Here is a 19,065-nt window from a genome sequence, read left to right as displayed (position 1 = left end):
AGAGAAGAGCAGGTGAGGACCCAGCTGTACCTCTATCTATATAGTCAGCTATTTACAACTAGTAGTTCTTCCCTGGGTAGCATGCGATGGGTTTGGAGAGAATAAGGCATTCTTAAGTAGGAACTGCTTGCTCTCCAGGCAAAAAGAAATCAACATCCATCTCTCTCCCCGCTCCACCTGCTGACTATGACCTGGCTGTGGTGCTGCTGGGTCCTCACCTGCTCTTCTCTCTTCTCCTGAGAACTCAGCTATGATTGAGTTCATGGTGTTGTGATAGAGGGCAACCTCAGGAGCAGGGGTCGACAACATGACAGCTCCTGATTCTCTGCTCGTACCTCCATACTGACGCGTCTGCTCGTATTTTATCCACCAAAAATAAGACCATGGTTTCATCTGACATTCCTGGGATGGAGAAGGCTGTTCAAGTTGCAGGGCATCAGGAAGAGTATATGATCCTCTTTCTCCAGAAGAGGAAATGAGTTCTTGCGAATATTAATTCAGCCTACCACTAGAGGCCTGGGAGATGGGCTAATGGTTCTAACAATAGGAAATCTGAACCCCATGGTAATCAAGCTTGGATCCTGAACAGAAGAATTAACTAGAAGAGACTGAAGAAACCACCAAGTACAGTGAGCAGTCAAGATAGAGTCACTCCTAAACCCCACTCCAGTCTAATGATACTTATGATACTTACTTGCTCTTGGAGAGAAAAATAGTTTCTTTCTTTCTTTCCTTCTTTCTTTCTTTCCTTTTTTCTTTCTTTCTTTCTTTCTTTCTTTCTTTCTTTCTTTCTCTTTTTGAGAAACTTTGAGTTCACTGTACATAAAAGAGATATGTGTAAAATTGAAGTCTGTGTCTGGTGTCACAAGGAAGCAGGGATAGAGAAGTTACTGAGGCAAGAAGTTAGTGTAGGAATGGTTAAAAGGCCATTCTGAACCAAAAGATCAGAAGGAATGGCAAAAATCCCAGTTTCATTATATGAATTTAAAGTGAGCGTGTGGACAGCTAGCTACTCACAGTAACTAATGGAGAGGGCTTTGATCTTTGCCCACAATGCACAGTCGGAAGGTCAGTGCAGGCAACTGTGGGAAGCCACGGAAAAAAGAAAGGGTGAGACACCTGTCTACAAAAGCCTCAGCCTCCAGAAAGAAAGGCTACACAGTACAGACTTAACTCCTCACCTCGAGCAAGGTGCAACTCCCCTGGATGTCAATCAACTACATGAGAGAATAAATATACCAGACAAGTCGCTATAGGATCCAGGAAGCTGTGTCTTCCAGGTGATTCCAGGTTCATCTGAAGTCAAGAGAATGAATCCACAAATATCTAGAACAACCTCGGAGATGAGCTTCTGGGAATGTCTATAAAAAATTACCTTATTACACGTAGAGGGACCCATGACTCCAGTCACATATGTAGCAGAGGATAGCCTCGTTGGACATCAATGGGAGGAGAGACCCTTGGTCCTGTGAAGGCTCAATGCCCCAATGTAGGAGAATGCCAGGGCGGGGAGGCACAAGTGGGTGGGTGGGTGGGTGGGTGGGGGAGCACCCTCATAGAAGCAAGGAGATGGGGAGGGAATAAGAGGTTTCCAGAGGAGAAACCAGGAAAGGGATAACATTTGAAATGTAAGTAGAGAAAATATTCAATAAAAGAAGAAGGGGAAAAAAGAAAAGAAATTATGTTATGGTTATTGATGGGAGAAGACACATCTTAATTATGGGTGGGATCATCTAACAGCCTGCAACTTAGGACTGTATAGAGAGAAGTTAATATTAAAACCTCTTGGTATTGTAGCTGAGTCCTTCTTCGAGGGAATCTGACCTCCTCTCCATTTGTGGTTCTCTGCTTATTGTTGGTGGGTGCCACGTGATCAGCTCCTGCAAACGTCTTGACTGTGACTTCCCTGCCGTGACATACTATAACCTGGAACTAGGAACCACAATTAGCCCTTTCTCTCTTAAGCTGATTTGGTGAGGGTATCGTAGCCCAGCAAAAAAAGAAACTGTGAGAGTCCCTGCCCACCGAAGCTGGAGAAGGCGTCTCGGTAGAGTCCAACACCAGCATGCCGCTCCTGTGAAAATAAGGTCCAGCGGTATGAGGCAGAGCAGGCAATATGACACAGCATTTGGACTCGGAATGCTCAAAATACCTTGTTGTACTACCAATGGAAGATAGTAAAGTGGCAGCACAGGATTATTGCTACAATAATGAGGAGGCAAAGCTCATATCCGTTATAGGCAGAGGTACACAAGAAGAACAAAGGGAAACCCAGGGCTCCGGAGACGAAGCTTCCTGTTATCTATCGATGGTGGGTCCACAGACAACTTGTTTCACCTCGAATTCATCTCAAATGAAATAAGCATAAAAACAGCCGTCTTCTAGACAGCACTCCTTATTCATAAAATCTGCGGAGTTCGACACAAACTGAGGAGTTACAATTCCAGGAACTAGGCTCTTTGGTCAAAAGTGGTGATGATCTTAAAATTAAAAAATACTCCAGGCAGTGGTGGTGCATGCCTTTAATCCCAGCACTTGGGAGGCAGAGGCAGGCGGATTTCTGAGTTCGAGGCCAGCCTGGTCTACAGAGTGAGTTCCAGGACAGCTAGGGCTACCCAGAGAAACCCTATCTCGAAAAAAAAACTAAAACAAAACAAAAAAACTCAAGCAAGTGTGGAGCCCTTTTCAGTCTGTGTGTGTGAAGCAGGGAAGACTGAGTACTTGCATTATGTGTTCATGTGCTTCTGAGTACACAAAAATGTTTATGCATGTGTGTGTGTGTGTGTGTGTGTACATGTGTGTATGTGTGTGCATGGCAAAGAAGTTATATGTGAATATTGGTGTCTTCTTCTTCGATCACTGTCCACCATTTTTTCTTTCCTTACTTTTTTTTTTTTTTTTCTGAAACAGAGTCTAGAGCTCACTCATTGGCTAGACTGACGGGTCAGTACAGTTCAGGTATCTGCATTTCTCAGCCTACACCTTTCCCAAAGCTACAATTAGAAACTCTATTGTTGTTGTTGTTATTGGTGGTGGTGGTGGTGTTTTGTTTGTTTTGTTTTTTGAGACAGGGTTTCTCTGTGTAGCCCTGGCTGTCCTAGAACTCACTCTGTAGACCAGGCTGGCCTCGAACTCAGAAATCCTCCTGTCTCTGCCTCCCGGGTACTGGAATTGAAGGTGTGTGCCACCACCCGCTGGCTCATTTCTGGCTTTTTATGTGGACGATGGGATCTGAGCTGGGGTCCTTACACTTGCACAGGCAGGCACTTTACCACTGAGCTCTCTCGCCAGCCCTAACTAGGTCTTGTGCAATAAGGTCCAACACGGCGGTGAGGTGGACCCAGGCTGCTCTTGTGCACATGCTCACGGGCATTTATTATGAAGATCACGGCTTAACATGGTCTTAGTAGGTGCTTATCCTTGCCTCTTTGGCATCTCTTCGGTCATTAAAATGAGAAGCAATGGCTGAAAATACAAATAATGGCTTCAGGAAATACTTGAATGAATGAAACTTAAATTGATTTTTAAAAAAAAAAATGAAAATAATCGCTAACGTATCTTTTTTTTTTTTTTTTTTTTTTTTTTTTGGTTTTTCGAGACAGGGTTTCTCTGTATAGCCCTGGCTGTCCTGGAACTCACTCTGTGGACCAGGCTGACCTCAAACTCAGAAATCCGCCTGCCTCTGCCTCCCAAGTGCTGGGATTAAAGGTGTGCACCACCACCACCACCTGGTGCTAACTTATCTTTTAACCAGCAACTGTTTCCAAAACAGTGTAAAACCTGCCTTAAAAACATCATCAGCATCTCAAAGAATGGTTATCACAGGGGATTTCCTAAACCACCTTCCACTCCGAGAATAGTGTGTAACCTATGCTTACACATACAGGAAAAGATAATGAGTATTAAAATGTGCTTTTGTTTCACAGTGAAAGGAAGAATAGGGCTGGGGCGATGGCTCAGCAGTTACATGCACTGGCTGCTCTTCCAGAGGATCCTGGTTTGATTCCCAGCACCCATGTCGTGACTCACAACCATCTGTTAACTCCAGCTCCAGGGGATCTGACGCCCTCTTCTGGCCTCCATGGGCACTGCATGCACATGATACTCAAACACACATGAAGGCAAAACACCCATACACACAAAAGAAAAAAGAAGGCAAGAATTATGTACTCTCAGCAAGCTCTTGTTGAGCCACTCCCACTGCGCAAGGGAAGCAACACCAGTAAAACCATTTCCAAAGACAGACAAGTGTTGAGCGATGCAGGCCACCATCCTTGCTAGCCCCAGCAACCCTGCACACAAGCTTCTGTGAAGTTCATTCTTTCCAGTTCATTCTTCATTCCGTAACCCGCATGATTTTTCTAAAAGCTGTCACTCATTTGGTTGAACTCGTTCTTCCCACTGACCCAAAACAATATGCAAACGGTTTGCATGGCAAAGGCGACCATCTACCCCTCGTGCTTTTCCCTCTAGTCTCGCTGTGATGTATACTGTTCCTGAAAGAGACCTGAGTCTTCCTATCACGTTCTTGAGATCAAGAACCAAACTCAAAGCCAGGCTTGTCTCTGAGACTGACAGTATTACGCTCCTGTCTGTCTGTCTATCTGTCTCTGTCTCTATCTCTGTGTCCCTCGTGTGTGTGTGTGTGTGTGTGTGTGTGTGTGTGTGTGTGTGTGTGTGTTTGCAAACCCCAACGCCTCCTGACCATTTGGATGCCATCTAGATCGAAGGTTAACTCAGGACAAACAAGCCATCAAAGGCGAGTGCGTGTGCAGCGCCACCCACAAGACGCACTTGACATGCGCATCCTCTAGTCTAACCCTCTTATCTGTTGGAATTTTAGCCCCACGTCCTTCTACGACGCCCCAAAACCAGGCTGTTTGTCTCTATCATAAACTACAACAGACCTGCCGTGTTTCCTCAACCACAAAACATCTCAACTTTGTTTTGTTTGGTTTATCTCTTCCACTAAATTAAGAGCCGAGAGAAGAAAGTTTACCATTTTCACTAGAGAGAGGAGAAAGGAAGAGGCAGACAAATAGTGAGTACCTTGCTCACAGTGTTGAATCCAATGATTATTACACATACTGGTACACAGTCAGGGCTTAGTAAATATGCACTTAATTAAAGACAAAATTTTGATGGAATCCGGGAGGGAGGAGTTACAGATCCATGGTAAGATTAAGAATGAACTGTGTGTTCTCACAAAGTAAGACTTCAGATCTAGTCTTTGGTTTCTGCTGATAGTGGCAAACACCGACCCAGAACCGGAACAACAGGAGATAGGATCACTCTATCTCTAAGAGGAGGGAGTTTTAAACCTTTGAGTCTGGGAAGTGAATTATCATTTCAGAAGAAATGCATTTGTATTTCAAAAGACCTCAGTTGGAGGTAAGACAGGAGGCAAAAGAGAAAACTAACTAAGGCGAGAAGACTTTTATCTTAGAAAACTCCCTGGTTCTGCCTTACATAAGCATTTAGCAGGAGCGATTTTAGTCAGGGGAGCGTTACCGTCTCCCTCTTCATCAAAATACCACCAGCGAGGAAGTCGTAATAGGCAGAATCTAATCTTTTTTAAGTTAGATTTATGTGTGCTCTCGTTGTCATCGCGGATATCACTTATCAAAGCAAAACAAGAATAGGCCACTGAGGGACGCTTATCTCTGCTAAGGTACAGCCTGTGGTAACACAGTAGGGAAGCCACTGCCAGCATCGAGTAGCTTCCCAGTACCGCCACACACACATTCTAACGGGAGTCCCCGCTGCCTCGGTCTCCACCCCTGTTTCACTACAAGAAAAGGAAACTCATTGGCAATGTTCTTATGATGGATAATTTTTAGTTTACAAAATAGTGGGTTTCATTATGGCGGTTTTCATATGTGCACGTGACATCCTCCTTCCTTGCCCCGCCCCCACTCCTCACACTGCTGCCTCCTGTCCCCCTATCCTCATATTACGTGTGTGGGGACGCCAGAGGAGGACACTGAGCGCTCTCCTCAGCCATTTCTCTGTGGTCTTCCACTGAAACAGGGTCTCTCATTGAATCTGGAGCTAGGCTGGGAGCCAGCAAGCTCAGCTATCCTCCTGCCTCGGCTCTCCATCCACACTGCTGGGATTACCGGTACACAGGCCCACACTCAAAATTTTACGTGGGTGCTGGAGATTCTAGCTCTGGCCCTCATCCTTACACACGCTCTACAGCTGCTGAAACACTAATAGAAGTATCCCATGCTTTCTTTACCCTTTCATCTCTTGAGGAACATCTAGAACAGTGGTTCTCAACCTTCCTAATGCTGCGGTCCTTTAATATCGTTCCTCCTGTTGTGGTGACCTACAACCAAAAAGTTATTTCGCTGCTACTTCATAAATATATTTTTGCTACTGTTATAAATTGTAATATAAAGACTTGATACACAGGATATCTGATACATGGCCGTAAAGGGGGCTGGGACCCACAAGTGGAAAACCCACTGACCTAGACTGATAAAAGTACACGCTCTCTTTAGTGCAAGAACTCTAGGGAAAAAAAATACAAGAACAGCTCATTTTCATTCATGGTTTTCATACCCCATTCAAAGCCTTTAAAACTCTTGCTTGTTGACCACGTCAAAGAAGTAGCCCTCAAGCTGGAATCAAAGAAGCTTTGGACGTAAGTGAGATTGATGGCCATCTACATGGTGTGCGATGGCTCATCTTGTTGATGTTGCACTGATCTGAAGTCAACTATGAGACTTGCTGGGGCTACAAGAGCACCTCCAGGAAGGATTAAATGAGGAAATAAGACCCTAACCCCAAAGGGGGACCTCTGAGCAGGTAGTCTAGATCTAAAGAGGTCTGAGGGAAAATGAATGATGTTTGTTTGTCTGCCTTTACTTCTTGCCGATGAGTGCATCTGTCCTGCTGCTGCTGCTGCTGCTGCTGCTACTGCTGCTGCATCTTTCACTGATATCAGAGTTCACCTTCTTTAGCCTTTCAATTGGGACTGCTGAGGTATATTCATGGGCCAACCAAGTTCATCAACCAAGTTCTTAGCCTCTGCAGCCACTGTTGGATTATAAAACTCTGAATATGTAAATCTCCTTTTATAATTGAGGATATATTCAACTGAGTATCTAGCTAGCTAGTATAATGCAGGATCTAAGGAAAAAAGCCTCTGGCTTCCAGAATCTCTCCCAGTGGCATTGTGCTCTGGCTGAAAAGTCTATGCCCACAATCTCCATCTAAAGGAAGCAGATGTTCTGGAAGTCGCAGTATGGGGTGGCATAGAAACATAAAATATTTTCTGTCTGGCTCCATATCACCCTTGAGTCTCTTCAAGCTGCTAACTCCCAACTCCCAGCTCCCTCCATACTGCTTCCAGAAGCTAAGGCCTCCTTGAGCATCCTGACAACCACATGGACAAATCCTAGAGCCTCTGGGGAAGAAGACTGTCATTGAATAAAGGGTATGTCAATCAGGGTCAAATATTGAACAAAAGCCATTCCATGTTTTAAAGTACAGGGAGTTTAATGCAAGGAATCATAGGAACTGCAAGATCTGTGGGAGTAAAAGTCAGAAAATGTTGTTTAAAACAAAAAAAAAAAAAAAACCTCAGCCTACAGCACAGACTTGTATACTTTGCAAGGCGCACCCTGGAAGTTGCTTCAGGCTCCCCATCTTTATCTGCCCTTAAGTTTCCTGAGAAAAACAATTCCTCCATGTCTACCTTCAAGTCTCCTCCTCAGCAGAGAGAAGAGGAGACTTCTAACAGTTTTTAATGGGAGAGATTAAAAAAAAAAAAAAAAGATTCTGGGAAACCTGTCTTCTGGGCCCTGCTAAAGAGGCCGCACAGGGATCGAGCTGGTACCAACTTGACAACAGGCAATCAAGCACGAAGGACAGAATTCTGGTCCCGCTCTATTCCCCTGTTTAAAAACCATGTGTAATGGAAAATATCCTCCCCACAATTGTTTTTCTTCACATCTCCAACAACGATGACCTTAGACAGCCACCTCCCCGAGGGAGCTGACGTCACCGTATCTTTGGCAATTCTGATGAGAAAGTCCTCAGCTTTCTTCGGAGTCAAGATAAACATTCATAGATGATAGCACCCCCAAACCACCGTTTAAATAAAATGTTGGCTGTAAATTCAAAACCGGAATGGAGTATTTGCGGAAAGCGGTCCCATCCTGGATCATTTTCATTAGTGAAGAAGTTCCTCTGAAATCACAAAATTCAAAACCATGAATATCAAATATCCTTTGATGTCTTTGGCTCTCCTGATTGAAAAGTTCTGTGCCTTTTCTGCTGCATTAAATTTTTTAAAAATGGAGAGTAAAGTGCTTGGATGAATGGCGGCGTGAAATGTCTTTTAACTCAGCACGCGCCCACAGACACTCAGAAACACATTAAATTGATCAGTTTAAGAAGGGACTGAGCCCAGTAATGAGACACCAAGATACTGGCTAACTTGAAATTAACCTCTTAGACCTTGCAAGATAGAAGCACGCGTACTGGGTCAGCTTTCAAAACATAGTGTTTCCTACCTGGGATGTTTTTTAAATGAAAGCATGGAAAGCAAACAAGAATTGGGATACTGAAGGTAAATACATCATTTAAACTGAAAAGAGCCCGCTTATTCATTTGCATACACATACATGCACACAAGAACACATGCATGTAGGCATGCAAGCACATGGTCCCAGAAAAAAAATCACCCTTATAGGAACTCTATCCTGTTATCCCCCACCACAGATACCCACCAATGGGTGGTTTCACAGGAGAATAACCAGGGCTGGATGGACCTACTGCAGTCTGTTGCTTGCCTATGATGGTTCATGACCCCACTCCTATTTTTCTGAATGAGAATGCTCACTGCAAGCAGCAGCCAACTGACCACCTACAATTGCATCCATCCATTCAGTAAGTATATGCTGGCTGCTTTTCTGGTGCTGGTGGCCGCCTTGGGCTTTGGGGGAACAAGTCAAATATAACTCACTTTTATTTCACAGAGCAGAAGAGAAAGCCTGAATTACTATCCACCTAGAATCTTGCTCCTCTGGGAACAGTAACCTTCTACATCCAGAAAAGGTAGGGGCAGAGAATACAGTTCAGCTACTACAGTGCCCGGCTAGGATACAGCAAGCCCTGAGCAAAATGCACAGGAAAGCTTAACCCAGGGATAGCAGTACACTCCTATAATTTCAGTACTCAAGTGGTAAAAGGGGGAAAACTCTGAAAACATTCATCCTGTCTCTACAACACAGTTGAAGTAATCTCCATGTTCTGCTGAATCTTATACCTCTGGTAGTCAAGTGATCCAGGAGTGCTGGACATCGAATTCAACCCAAACCAACCAGCACATCGTCTCTGGGGTCTTCCTTGCCGACAGTGAAAACCTCCAGCCCTTCCTGAGAATAAAAGTTGTCAAATACTTCCTGAGCTATTGACAGCCATGGTTCCCAATGCAGTCAGGAACGGTGAGAAAAGAGTAAAGTCATGGCGGTAAGGAAACATTGGCTGGGGAGAGAGAGAAGTGTGTTCTTATGAAACCTTGGTGTTTGCCTGTCTAGTTGTTCTAAGGCTTTTAACTCTAGAGCTTGCATGTTCTAAGGCAGTGACTTGGGGGGGGGAGGTCGGTCAAGCATGGAAATCCTTATGTCTAAGCTAGGACTTGCTTTGTCTTAACTGGTAGGGAAGCTATCTTAGGATTTTACTGCTGTGAAGAGACACCATGACCAAGGCAAGTCTTATAAGGACAACATTTAATTGGGGGTGGCTTACAGGTTCAGAGGTTTAGTCCGTTGTCATCAAGGCGGGAGCTTGGCAGCTTCCAGGCAGCCACGGTACAGAAGGAACTGAGAGTTCTACATCTTCATCTGCAGGCTGCTAGAAGACTGGTTTCCATAAAGCTAGGAAGAAGGTATTAAAGCCCACACCCACTTCAACAAGGCCACACCCACTTCAACAAGGACACATCTACTCCAACAAGAACACACCCACTCCGACAAGGACACACCCACTCCAACAAGGACATACCCACTCCAACAAGGACACACCTCCTAATAGTGACACTCCCTGGGCCAAGCATATTCAAACCACCACAGAAGTAATACTCCTTCAGAAGAAAGGGTCTGGCCGGGCAGTGGTGGCGCACACCTTTAATCCCAGCACTTGGGAGGCAGAGGCAGGCGCATTTCTGAGTTCAAGGCCAGCCTGGTCTACAGAGTGAGTTCCAGGACAGCCAGGGCTATACAGAGAAACCCTGTCTCGAAAAACCAAAAAAAAAAAAAAAGAAGAAGAAGAAAGGGTCTATCACAGCATTCTATTCCTACCATCTAACCCTGAGAAAACAGTTTCCAGTCCACTTAGCAGCTAACTCTCTGTCAACGCCTATAATTCCAAGTTGGTTATCAGCAGAACTCATGTTAACGCTCTTTGCCGTAGATTTGGTCTTCCAATGCCCCTGGTTTTATCAGCTCATTGTGAAGTCCACACCCACTGATGCCGTTGGTAAACTGTAGAAGTGGGTTATGTAGCCAATGATAATGCAAAAGACCAGGAGTGGAATCTTGTGCCTTATCATCACTTCACCAATCTTTTTTTTTTAGATTTATTTCGTGTATGTGAGCACACTGTCACTGTCTTCAGACACACCAGAAGAGGGCCTCGGATCCCATTACAGATGGTTGTGAGCCACCAACTGATTGCTGGGAATTGAACTCAGGACCTCTGGAAGAGCAAACGGTGTTCTTAACCACTGAGCCATCTCTCCAGCCCTAGCCAATCTTTAATAAGAAAAAAAAAATGTTTTTCTCAAGCAATGCTGCTTGCAAATATACCTTCAGCTTCTTTCCCGCCCATGAAACATCCTTTCTTATAACTAGAAATCTGCAGGATGAGAAAGAAATAAGACCAACGACTCACTCCAGTGAGCATTTACAGGTAAAGCTGTTTGGGCAAAGGGTTACACCATGGGACACATTGTGACACTGACAAGGCGCAGCTTCCATGGTGAGATGGTTTTATTTTGTCTTCTTTCTTTTTTTTTTTTTTTTGTTTGTTTGTTTTCCTTTGGAGAAAAGGTTGCAAGGGCAGAGGGCAGATATGGAGAAATGGGGAACGAATCAACACGCAGGGAAATGTTTGTAAATAACCTTTATATCCACTGTCTTAGCTAGGGCTTTACTGCTGTGAACAGATACCATGACCATCACTGGGGCTGGCTTACAGTTTCAGAGGTTCAGTCCATTATCATCATGGCAGGAAACATGGCAGCATCCAGGCAGACATGGTGCAGGAGGAGCTGAGAGTTCTACATCCGGGTCGGCAGGCAGCAGGAAAAGGGTGAGAGACTGGATTTGGCTTGAGTTTTTGGCCACTTCCTGTAAGTCTATGGGGGCCATTTTCAGTCAGACCACCATACGCCAGTAATCTATACCATCATTCAAACCTAAGTGGGAAGAAGCATGGAGTAAATTATAAATTATAGTGCTTTTCTTGTAAATTATGGTGCTTTTCCTGTAATTGAGTTGATATTTCACACACACACATCCTGAGCTGTACATCCTCGGTGCCTCGGGGATAATTTCAGGCTGGAAACACACCAGAGTACCACACCCAGCCCTGGCTCTAGCAGCTTCTACCTCCTGGCCAGTCCCTTCTGGCCTCACCCTGTGGGAGCCCCATTCTGGGTGAGGTGTCCCTTGGCTCAGCTTCTTGACTTTTTTCCAGGGCTCCAAAGAAACATCTCCAGCTCCTCTTGGCAGCCAGCCTTCCCACCTCAGTTTATGGGCACATCTTTTTTAAATTATCACCCTGAGGAATGTGTAAGGCAACTTCCTCCAGTGGGGAGGGGATGGTTCATAAGATTCCAGAAGTAAACGGAACACTATGGTACAAAACAGAACTTGGAAGGCTCTAGAAGGCTCTGCCCAAGTTTTACAAGAGTACAGACCTGGTGAAGGAGGAGCCTCTTCCCAACTTCTTTGTAGTGAGGAGATCTCTTGGGCCTGTTGAGCTGTGTGCAAACAATGCAGAGAGCTCCAGGATTGCAGATTTCATGAGTACTCATATGTCAGAGGCAGCCTTGCTTATACACTGAAGGCCTAAAATCAGCAATAGGCCTAAGTCAGCCTGCTAACACAAAGCCTTGGGTCTCTGTGGAAAAACACTGAAACAGATAGCTATAAAATATTGTAAACAGGCAGCTTTGGTGGAAATTTACCAGCCTGGATGAGAACAAGTAGTCATGGGTCTTGTGGATAGTCATATACCTTAGGTAGCCTTGGTGGATAGTACCAACTTAGAAAAAGACAAGTGAATCATAAGCGGAGTCATAGTGATTTGTCCCCTGAACCTTCACCCAGCTGATACTCTTCTGGAAGATATCTGTACTCCTCCTGAACACCTACACTCCTGTGTCATCCCCTTCCCCACATCCTGCCCTTTTGTGTCTACTACCCCTGTGTGAAAAAAGTAAAATCAGTGGTTTGATCAGCCTATAGACAAGCCGCTGTTCTTTGTGTTCACCCGTTCCACTGTTCTCTCTTTCAGATGGTCTCCCTGGACTCCTGTTTAATGCCCTGCTGGATGGGGCACCCATGGTGACAATTTCAATAACACAGCCCCCTTTGGGTCATTTCTGCTCCTGTAAGTCAGCCCTCCCCCACGTTCTTATAACTAACCTCAATAAAAACTCCTTGGTTCACTAAGGTGAACTTTAGCACAATCACTACTTTGGTCTGTCATAGGTTTCTTTTCTGGAGTGAGTAGAGTGTGTGTGTGTGTGTGTGTGTGTGTGTGTGTGTCCCATGGAGGTCAGAGGAGGGTTTAAATCCTCTAGACCTAGAGTTACAGATGATTGTGAACTACCATGTAGATGCCAGGTCCTCTGCAAAAAAAGCAACAAGTGCTCCTAACCACAAAGTCATCTCCTCAGCCTCCTTACATCTACTTTACTGCTTGCTTTATGAAGTGTTTGATTTTGTAGATCTATGTCCTGGCCAGCAGGGCATTAAACAGGGGTCCAGGGAGATCACCTGAAAGAGAAAGTGGGGGACAGGCCGATGCAAAGAAGGTGATCTGTCTATAGTCTGATCAAATCGTCATTTTTACTTTTTCACACAGGGGTTATATACACAAAAAGGCAGGATGGGGGAAGGGGATGACGCAGGAGTGTAGGTGTTCAGGGGGAGTACAGCTATCTTCCAGAACAGAGTGTCAGCTGGGTGAAGGTTCAGGGGACAGATCACTGTGACTCTGCCTATGATTCACTTGTCCTTATCTAAGTTGGTACTATCCACCAAGGCTACCTATCTACAAGGTCTATGACTAAAACTTGGCAACTTTCCACCAAAGCTGCTTGTTTATAATAGCGTCTAGTCATCTGTTTCAGTGTTTTTCCATAGAGACCCAAGACTTTGTGTTAGCAGTCATGTATGTCAGGCCTATTGCTGATTTTAGGCCTTCAGTGTATAAGCAGGGCTGCCCCTGACAGATCTATTTCCATGAAGTTTTCCTAATACTGCAAAACTTTGTTGTATGACAGACATTTCCTGGAGGGGCATATCACACACACACACACACACACACACACACACATATATATGCAAAACATTAACACATAAAATTAATAAATCTACAAAAAAAATTTAAGCCCATTTCCCTTTTATAATTAGCAAGAATAGAGGCTGACAATCCAAAGCATTCCAATATCGTACCTGCCACAACACCCAGTTTAAACATTTTTACTAAACATCGGTGGCCTTTGCTTTAATCAGGGATTTCTTCAAAGGTCACAGCAGAGTGTTCTATCTGTACCATTATCACACAATGATTTGTCACTCTTCTCTAAAGAAGAGGTTTTCTTCTGTAGCTGAAAACCATTGGTCCTCCTAAAAGTACAGGGCAAGTGCCCTATACTTCCCTTCCAATGCCCAACTTCAGAGTAACTTTTCCAACCAGACACAGCCTGTTATGGTTTGTATATGTTCAGCCCAGGGAGTGCCACTGTTAGAAGCTGTGGCCCTGTTGGAGTAGGTATGGCCTTGTTGGAGTAGGTGTAGCCTTGTTAGAGTAGGTGTGGCCTTGTTTGAGTGGGTGTGGCCCTGTTGGAGTGGGTGTATCCCTGTTAGTAGGTGTGTCACTGTGGGTATGGGCTTTAAAACCCTCATCCTAACTGCTTGGAAGTCAGTATTTTGCTAGCAGCCTTCAGATGAAGATGTAGAACTCTCAGCTCTGCCTGATCCATGCCTGCTTGGATGCTCTCATGCTCCCACCTTGATGATAATGGACTGAACCTTTGAACCTGTAAGCCAGCCCCAAATAAATGTTGTCCTTATAAGAGTTGCCTTGGTCATGGTATCTGTTCACAGCAGCAAAACCTAAGACACAGCTGTTACTCTTTTAAGTTCAAATAGTTCCCTCACTGGCCAGTAAACACCCTCCAATTTAGTTTAATATGAGCATTGCCCTGACTCTCTTGCTCAACAACCCAGCTGTTCACTCAGCCTTCCTCCTGCCCCCAACTAAAATCAGCCATTTCTCTTGGGAGCCCCACAGAATCTGCATGTCTTCACTTCTCGAATAAAAAGTATAATTAAGTGCCCCCCAAAGCAATCGATGCCAACTAATGCCTTTAACAGAGTATAGCAAAATAATTTTCTAGTTCATTAATTAAAGTCTTGGTTGGATTTCTCTATTATCAAGAATAAATATTTGAACCAGTATGTTTTATCTTCGTTGAAATCATGGCTCCTGGAGGAATCAAGAAATGATGGACGAGTAAACCCAGGGCGTCAAAACTCACTGCTCGTGAGAGAGAAGCAGGCTTGGTTCAGAACTTCATGGGAAATGAGGAGAGTCTTAGCTTACCTAACAATCTTTCCCAGAGGACACATAAGTGAATTTTAATTCGTTAACTTACTAATTGCTCTTTGCCCATGCCGCTGTCAAATCAAGACATATGGACTTCATCAGCATTTCTAAATCCTAACAGGAGTTAGTGCTGAGCCTATTCTATTCCCAACATATGGGTGCTGTAAAAAGAGAAGAAGGGCTCAGTAGATAGAGGGGATTGCAGCCAAGACTGACTACCTGAGTTCGAGCCCCAGCACTCCTGGCAGAAGGAAAAAACCAGCTCCCACAGTTGTTCTCTGATCTCCACACACTCCCTTGGTACATGAGTGTGTGCACATATGCTATAAATAAATAAGTAAATATTAAATGTCAAAAATAAAAAAAAAACTTAAAAGGAAGTAAGTCACACGAACCAGAAATTCCCACTCTGCTTCAAAATAAGGTTTTCATAAATCCCAAGAAATTTCCTAGAAGACAGTCTTCCGTGTTCCTTTAAAATATCCACTTTGGGTGGAGCAGAGTAGCTGGGAGGAGAGAAGGGAGAGGAACCTGTCGTCAGCATGTAATATAATAATAATAATAATAATAATAATAATAATAAACAATAGTATCTACATAATACCTCAGAGTGAGTCCACTTTGGCATTTAGAAAGTTACTATTGCCTAGTGAGATGGTCCACACCTTCACCCACAGCACTCAGGAGGCAGAGGCAAGTGGATCTCTGTGAGTTCAAAGTCAGCCTGGTCTACATAGTGAGTTACAGTACAGCTAGGGCTACACAAAGAAATCCTGTCTCAAAACAGAAAGAAATAAAAGAAAGGGAGAAAGGAAGGAAGGAAGGGAGGAAGGGAGGGAGGGAGGGAGGGAGGGAGGGAGGGAGGGGTGAGGAAGGGAGGGGGGTGAGGAAGGGAGAGAGGGAGGGAGGAAGTTACAATTAGGAAAGAAATTACAATCCTGGAGGTGGTCTGGAAGTACTTGAACTTTGACAATGGCTCATCTGAAGGTCTGAATACAAAACTTACAGAGCCCTAGGGAAGGTTATCAAATTCCTGTATGCTTGGGCTGTTAAGACGGTTCATCAGGGAAAAAGCGTTTGTCCCTCAAACCTGATGACCTCAGTTCGATCCCCAGAACCCACCTAACAAGTCAGGATGGTGCTTGCTTGCAATCCCAGGACACCCAAGGCAGAGACAGGAGGATCTCGGCAAGTTCAAGGCCAGCTTGATGTACATAGTGAGCTCCATGACAGCCAGGGTTATGTAGAGATCCAGCATCAAACAACAAAAAAAGAATAAGTCAGCAGTGGTGCACACCCATAACACCAGCGTGCTCACTGCACACCGGTTCCTCTTGGTTCAGAAGTTTCCAGATTCTTGGACTGAGCAGCTAAAGGACTTCCTGACTCTGTAGCCTTCAGATGGCTGCTGGGAGCCTACCCAGCTTTTGATCCTGTCTTACGATAATGCACATACATTCGTCAGAAAACCCAGACTAATAAAATTCTCAAGAATCCAAGTTGTAAAAGCACGGATAGAAGGAAAAACAAAGAGGATGTATGCGGTGAATGCTGTCCCTGAGTCCGCACTTAGCCTGGGCTACAGAGAGTAGAGAACACCACAGGATACCAGGATACCCTTCTCTGCAAGCAGGGAAGGGCTTTGAGAACTGAAGGAAGTGACTGCAGAAAAATGAGGCCAGAATGGATAACAGGAAAAGTTGAGAAACAGATCCCTTTATCAGAAGGTTATTGCAAATGTCAAATGTTGGGGGGGGGGGGTGACGAAGGTCTATGTGGAGTCGAGGATAGGAGGTATGATTTCAAAAAACAAAGATTAATTTATTTAATGGTAAAGGTCTAGAAAGATGTTGCAAATATATAAGGGTGGGATAGAATGGTTTGAGGATTCTGGTCCTGGACTGGGGAGATAGCTCCACTCATAGGGTGCCTGCCTAGCATGCACTAAGCCCTGGGTTTGAACCCCAGAACTGCATAACGTCAGGTGGGGTATGATGGTAGAAGCCTGTAGTCAGAATATACGTAGTGGAGGCAGGAGGATCAGAAAGTTCAAGGCCAACTCTAGTTACAGAGTACAAAGCTAGCCTGGGCTACGTGAGACTCCATCTCAAAACAAACAGCATTTAGTCCAGGGTCTGCTACCAATCCGTACACGGAGACTGTGTAAGACAGACGCCGATCCATCAGCAACCTGTGGGATCCATTTCAAGTTCCAGCCGAGACTCACCATATCCTAGTAGTTTAAACTTCAGTTACTTAACACCTGTGTGCCTCTTGAGGTTAAATAAGAGGAGTGCACCGGATCAATAGTACAGCTATGTTTTCATATTGTTAGCATTATTATAAGGGGCATCACTATGATCGAACCATTTGGAGACACCTGAGATCCCAGGCTATCAGTGCTCAGAGAAGACCGAGGCAGAGATTTACAGTGACATACCTGTGCTTGACGGATTGTAGTAAGAGGAAGGAGGAGAGTCAAAGGTCGGGTGTCATCAGAGGGAAAATCTGAGATTAGAGCTCTCGGCTAAAGCATGAACAGGAAGAATAGTCACGAGGGAAGACTGCAGAGACAACGAGCCATTCATCCCAGGCCCGTGATGGCTGAATGACTCACAGGCGGTATACCCTGTCCGGGCACGGGGAGCCACCCCCTCTAGACTCAGATCTTCTCTGAACTTACACGTGCCCAAAGCTTAAGCCCTATGATTGTTTTGTTTAAAATATTCACCGTGCGGGAAGGTTATCCATCAGTCACGACACCACATAAAGTCAATCTTTTCTGATTTCTTCAGGCTAGTGAAGTGGGATCCGAAGTGACCTTCAAGGGTCAGGTTTTAGCTGGTGAGAGTTGAGTCTTAAGCTGCTGCCAGTCGCGAGGTTTAGGGTTGCATCAAAGGGCCCCCCCACACACACACACACACCCACCTGAATCTCCTCTCACTGTCCTGATCAGAGCTCCTCAGGCTCAGCAGTGTTTCTGACGTTTGGACTGAACAATCCGTTGTTGTGGTGGGCGGATACCGTACCCTAGAACATTTATTTAGAATATCCCCTCCACTCCCTAGATGCAAACAAGATGATTCGCAACCAAACTGTGACAACCCAAAACAGCAACCGACACTGCCCAGTGTCTTCTGTGGGGCCAAATTTCCCCTAGAATCTGAACTATTATTGTTAGCATTTTGTCTAAGCTCCGCCCCACAGTTACCTGGCAACAGCCAGGTGTGCTCCGCCCCACAGTTACCTGGCAACAGCCGGGTATGCTCCGCCCCACAGTTACCTGGCAACAGCCGGGTATGCTCCGCCCCACAGTTACCTGGCAACAGCCGGGTATACTCCGCCCCACAGTTACCTGGCAACAGTGAGTATGCCTGACTCATGATAAAAGGGGCTGCTTGCCCCCTCCTCTCTCTCTTACTCTTGCTCTTGCCTTCCTGCTCCCTCTCTGTCCCCATGTCCTTCTTCCCTCTCTCTCCACATACCCATGGCCAGCCTCTACTACTCTACTTCTCTTCTCTTCCCTCCCCCTCCCCTTCTCCCTCCTCCCTCCCCCCTCTACCTTTCTCTGTCTCTACTAGCCTCTCAAGTCCCCTCCCCATGCCCTGAATAAACTCTATACTATACCGTCATGTGGCTGGTCCCTCAGGTGGAAGGGATGCCTCAGCAAGGGCCCGCAGAGGTGCCCCCTTCCCCCATACCTGACTACTCACCTCCACCAAAACATAGTCCTTCTACTTTTTATCTTTTTATAAACACATCAATTATTACAACTGATTACAATTTTTTTTATTCAGCAATAAACTTACTCAAAGTTTCAGATTTTAAAACACTGGCTTGGGGGCAGGAAAGATGGCTCAGAGTTAAAATCATCTGTAATTCTTGCAAAGGACCAGCACCCACATAAATACACAACCATCAGTTCCCAGCACCCACATAAATACACAACCATCTACAATCCAATGCCCATTTCTGCCCGCCACAACCACCAAGCATGCACATAGTGTGCACACATACATGCAGGCAAATACATATACACTTCTCTCTTAGTTAGGTTTCTATTGCTGTGAAGAGACACCATGACCACAGCAACTCTTACAAAGAAAACATTTGATTGGGGCTGGCTAACAGGTTGAGAGGTTTAGTCCACAATTTGCAGCAAGCATAGCAGTGTCCAAGCAGACATGGTGCTGGAGGAGCTGAGAGTTC

General features: G+C 45.0%; 1 long non-coding RNA gene across 1 annotated transcript in view; it reads right to left on the bottom strand.

The window, feature by feature from the left end:
* Positions 1 to 11,309: 11,309 nt before the first annotated feature.
* The window catches only part of LOC114631850, a 56,062-nt gene continuing 48,306 nt past the window's right edge, over positions 11,310 to 19,065 (bottom strand). The window contains exons 2-3 of the long non-coding RNA XR_003713014.1: positions 11,936 to 11,998; positions 11,310 to 11,431 (exon numbers count right to left, since the gene is read on the bottom strand). This is a non-coding gene — a long non-coding RNA (uncharacterized LOC114631850). The remainder of the gene's footprint in view (positions 11,432 to 11,935; positions 11,999 to 19,065) is intronic.

This window comes from Grammomys surdaster, unplaced genomic scaffold (assembly GCF_004785775.1).
Source record: "Grammomys surdaster isolate TR1022 unplaced genomic scaffold, NIH_TR_1.0 367, whole genome shotgun sequence".
In the NCBI taxonomy this organism is placed as follows: Eukaryota; Metazoa; Chordata; class Mammalia; order Rodentia; family Muridae; genus Grammomys; species Grammomys surdaster.
Note: the sequence above shows the minus strand (reverse complement) of the source record. Positions and strands in the feature narration are given on the sequence as shown.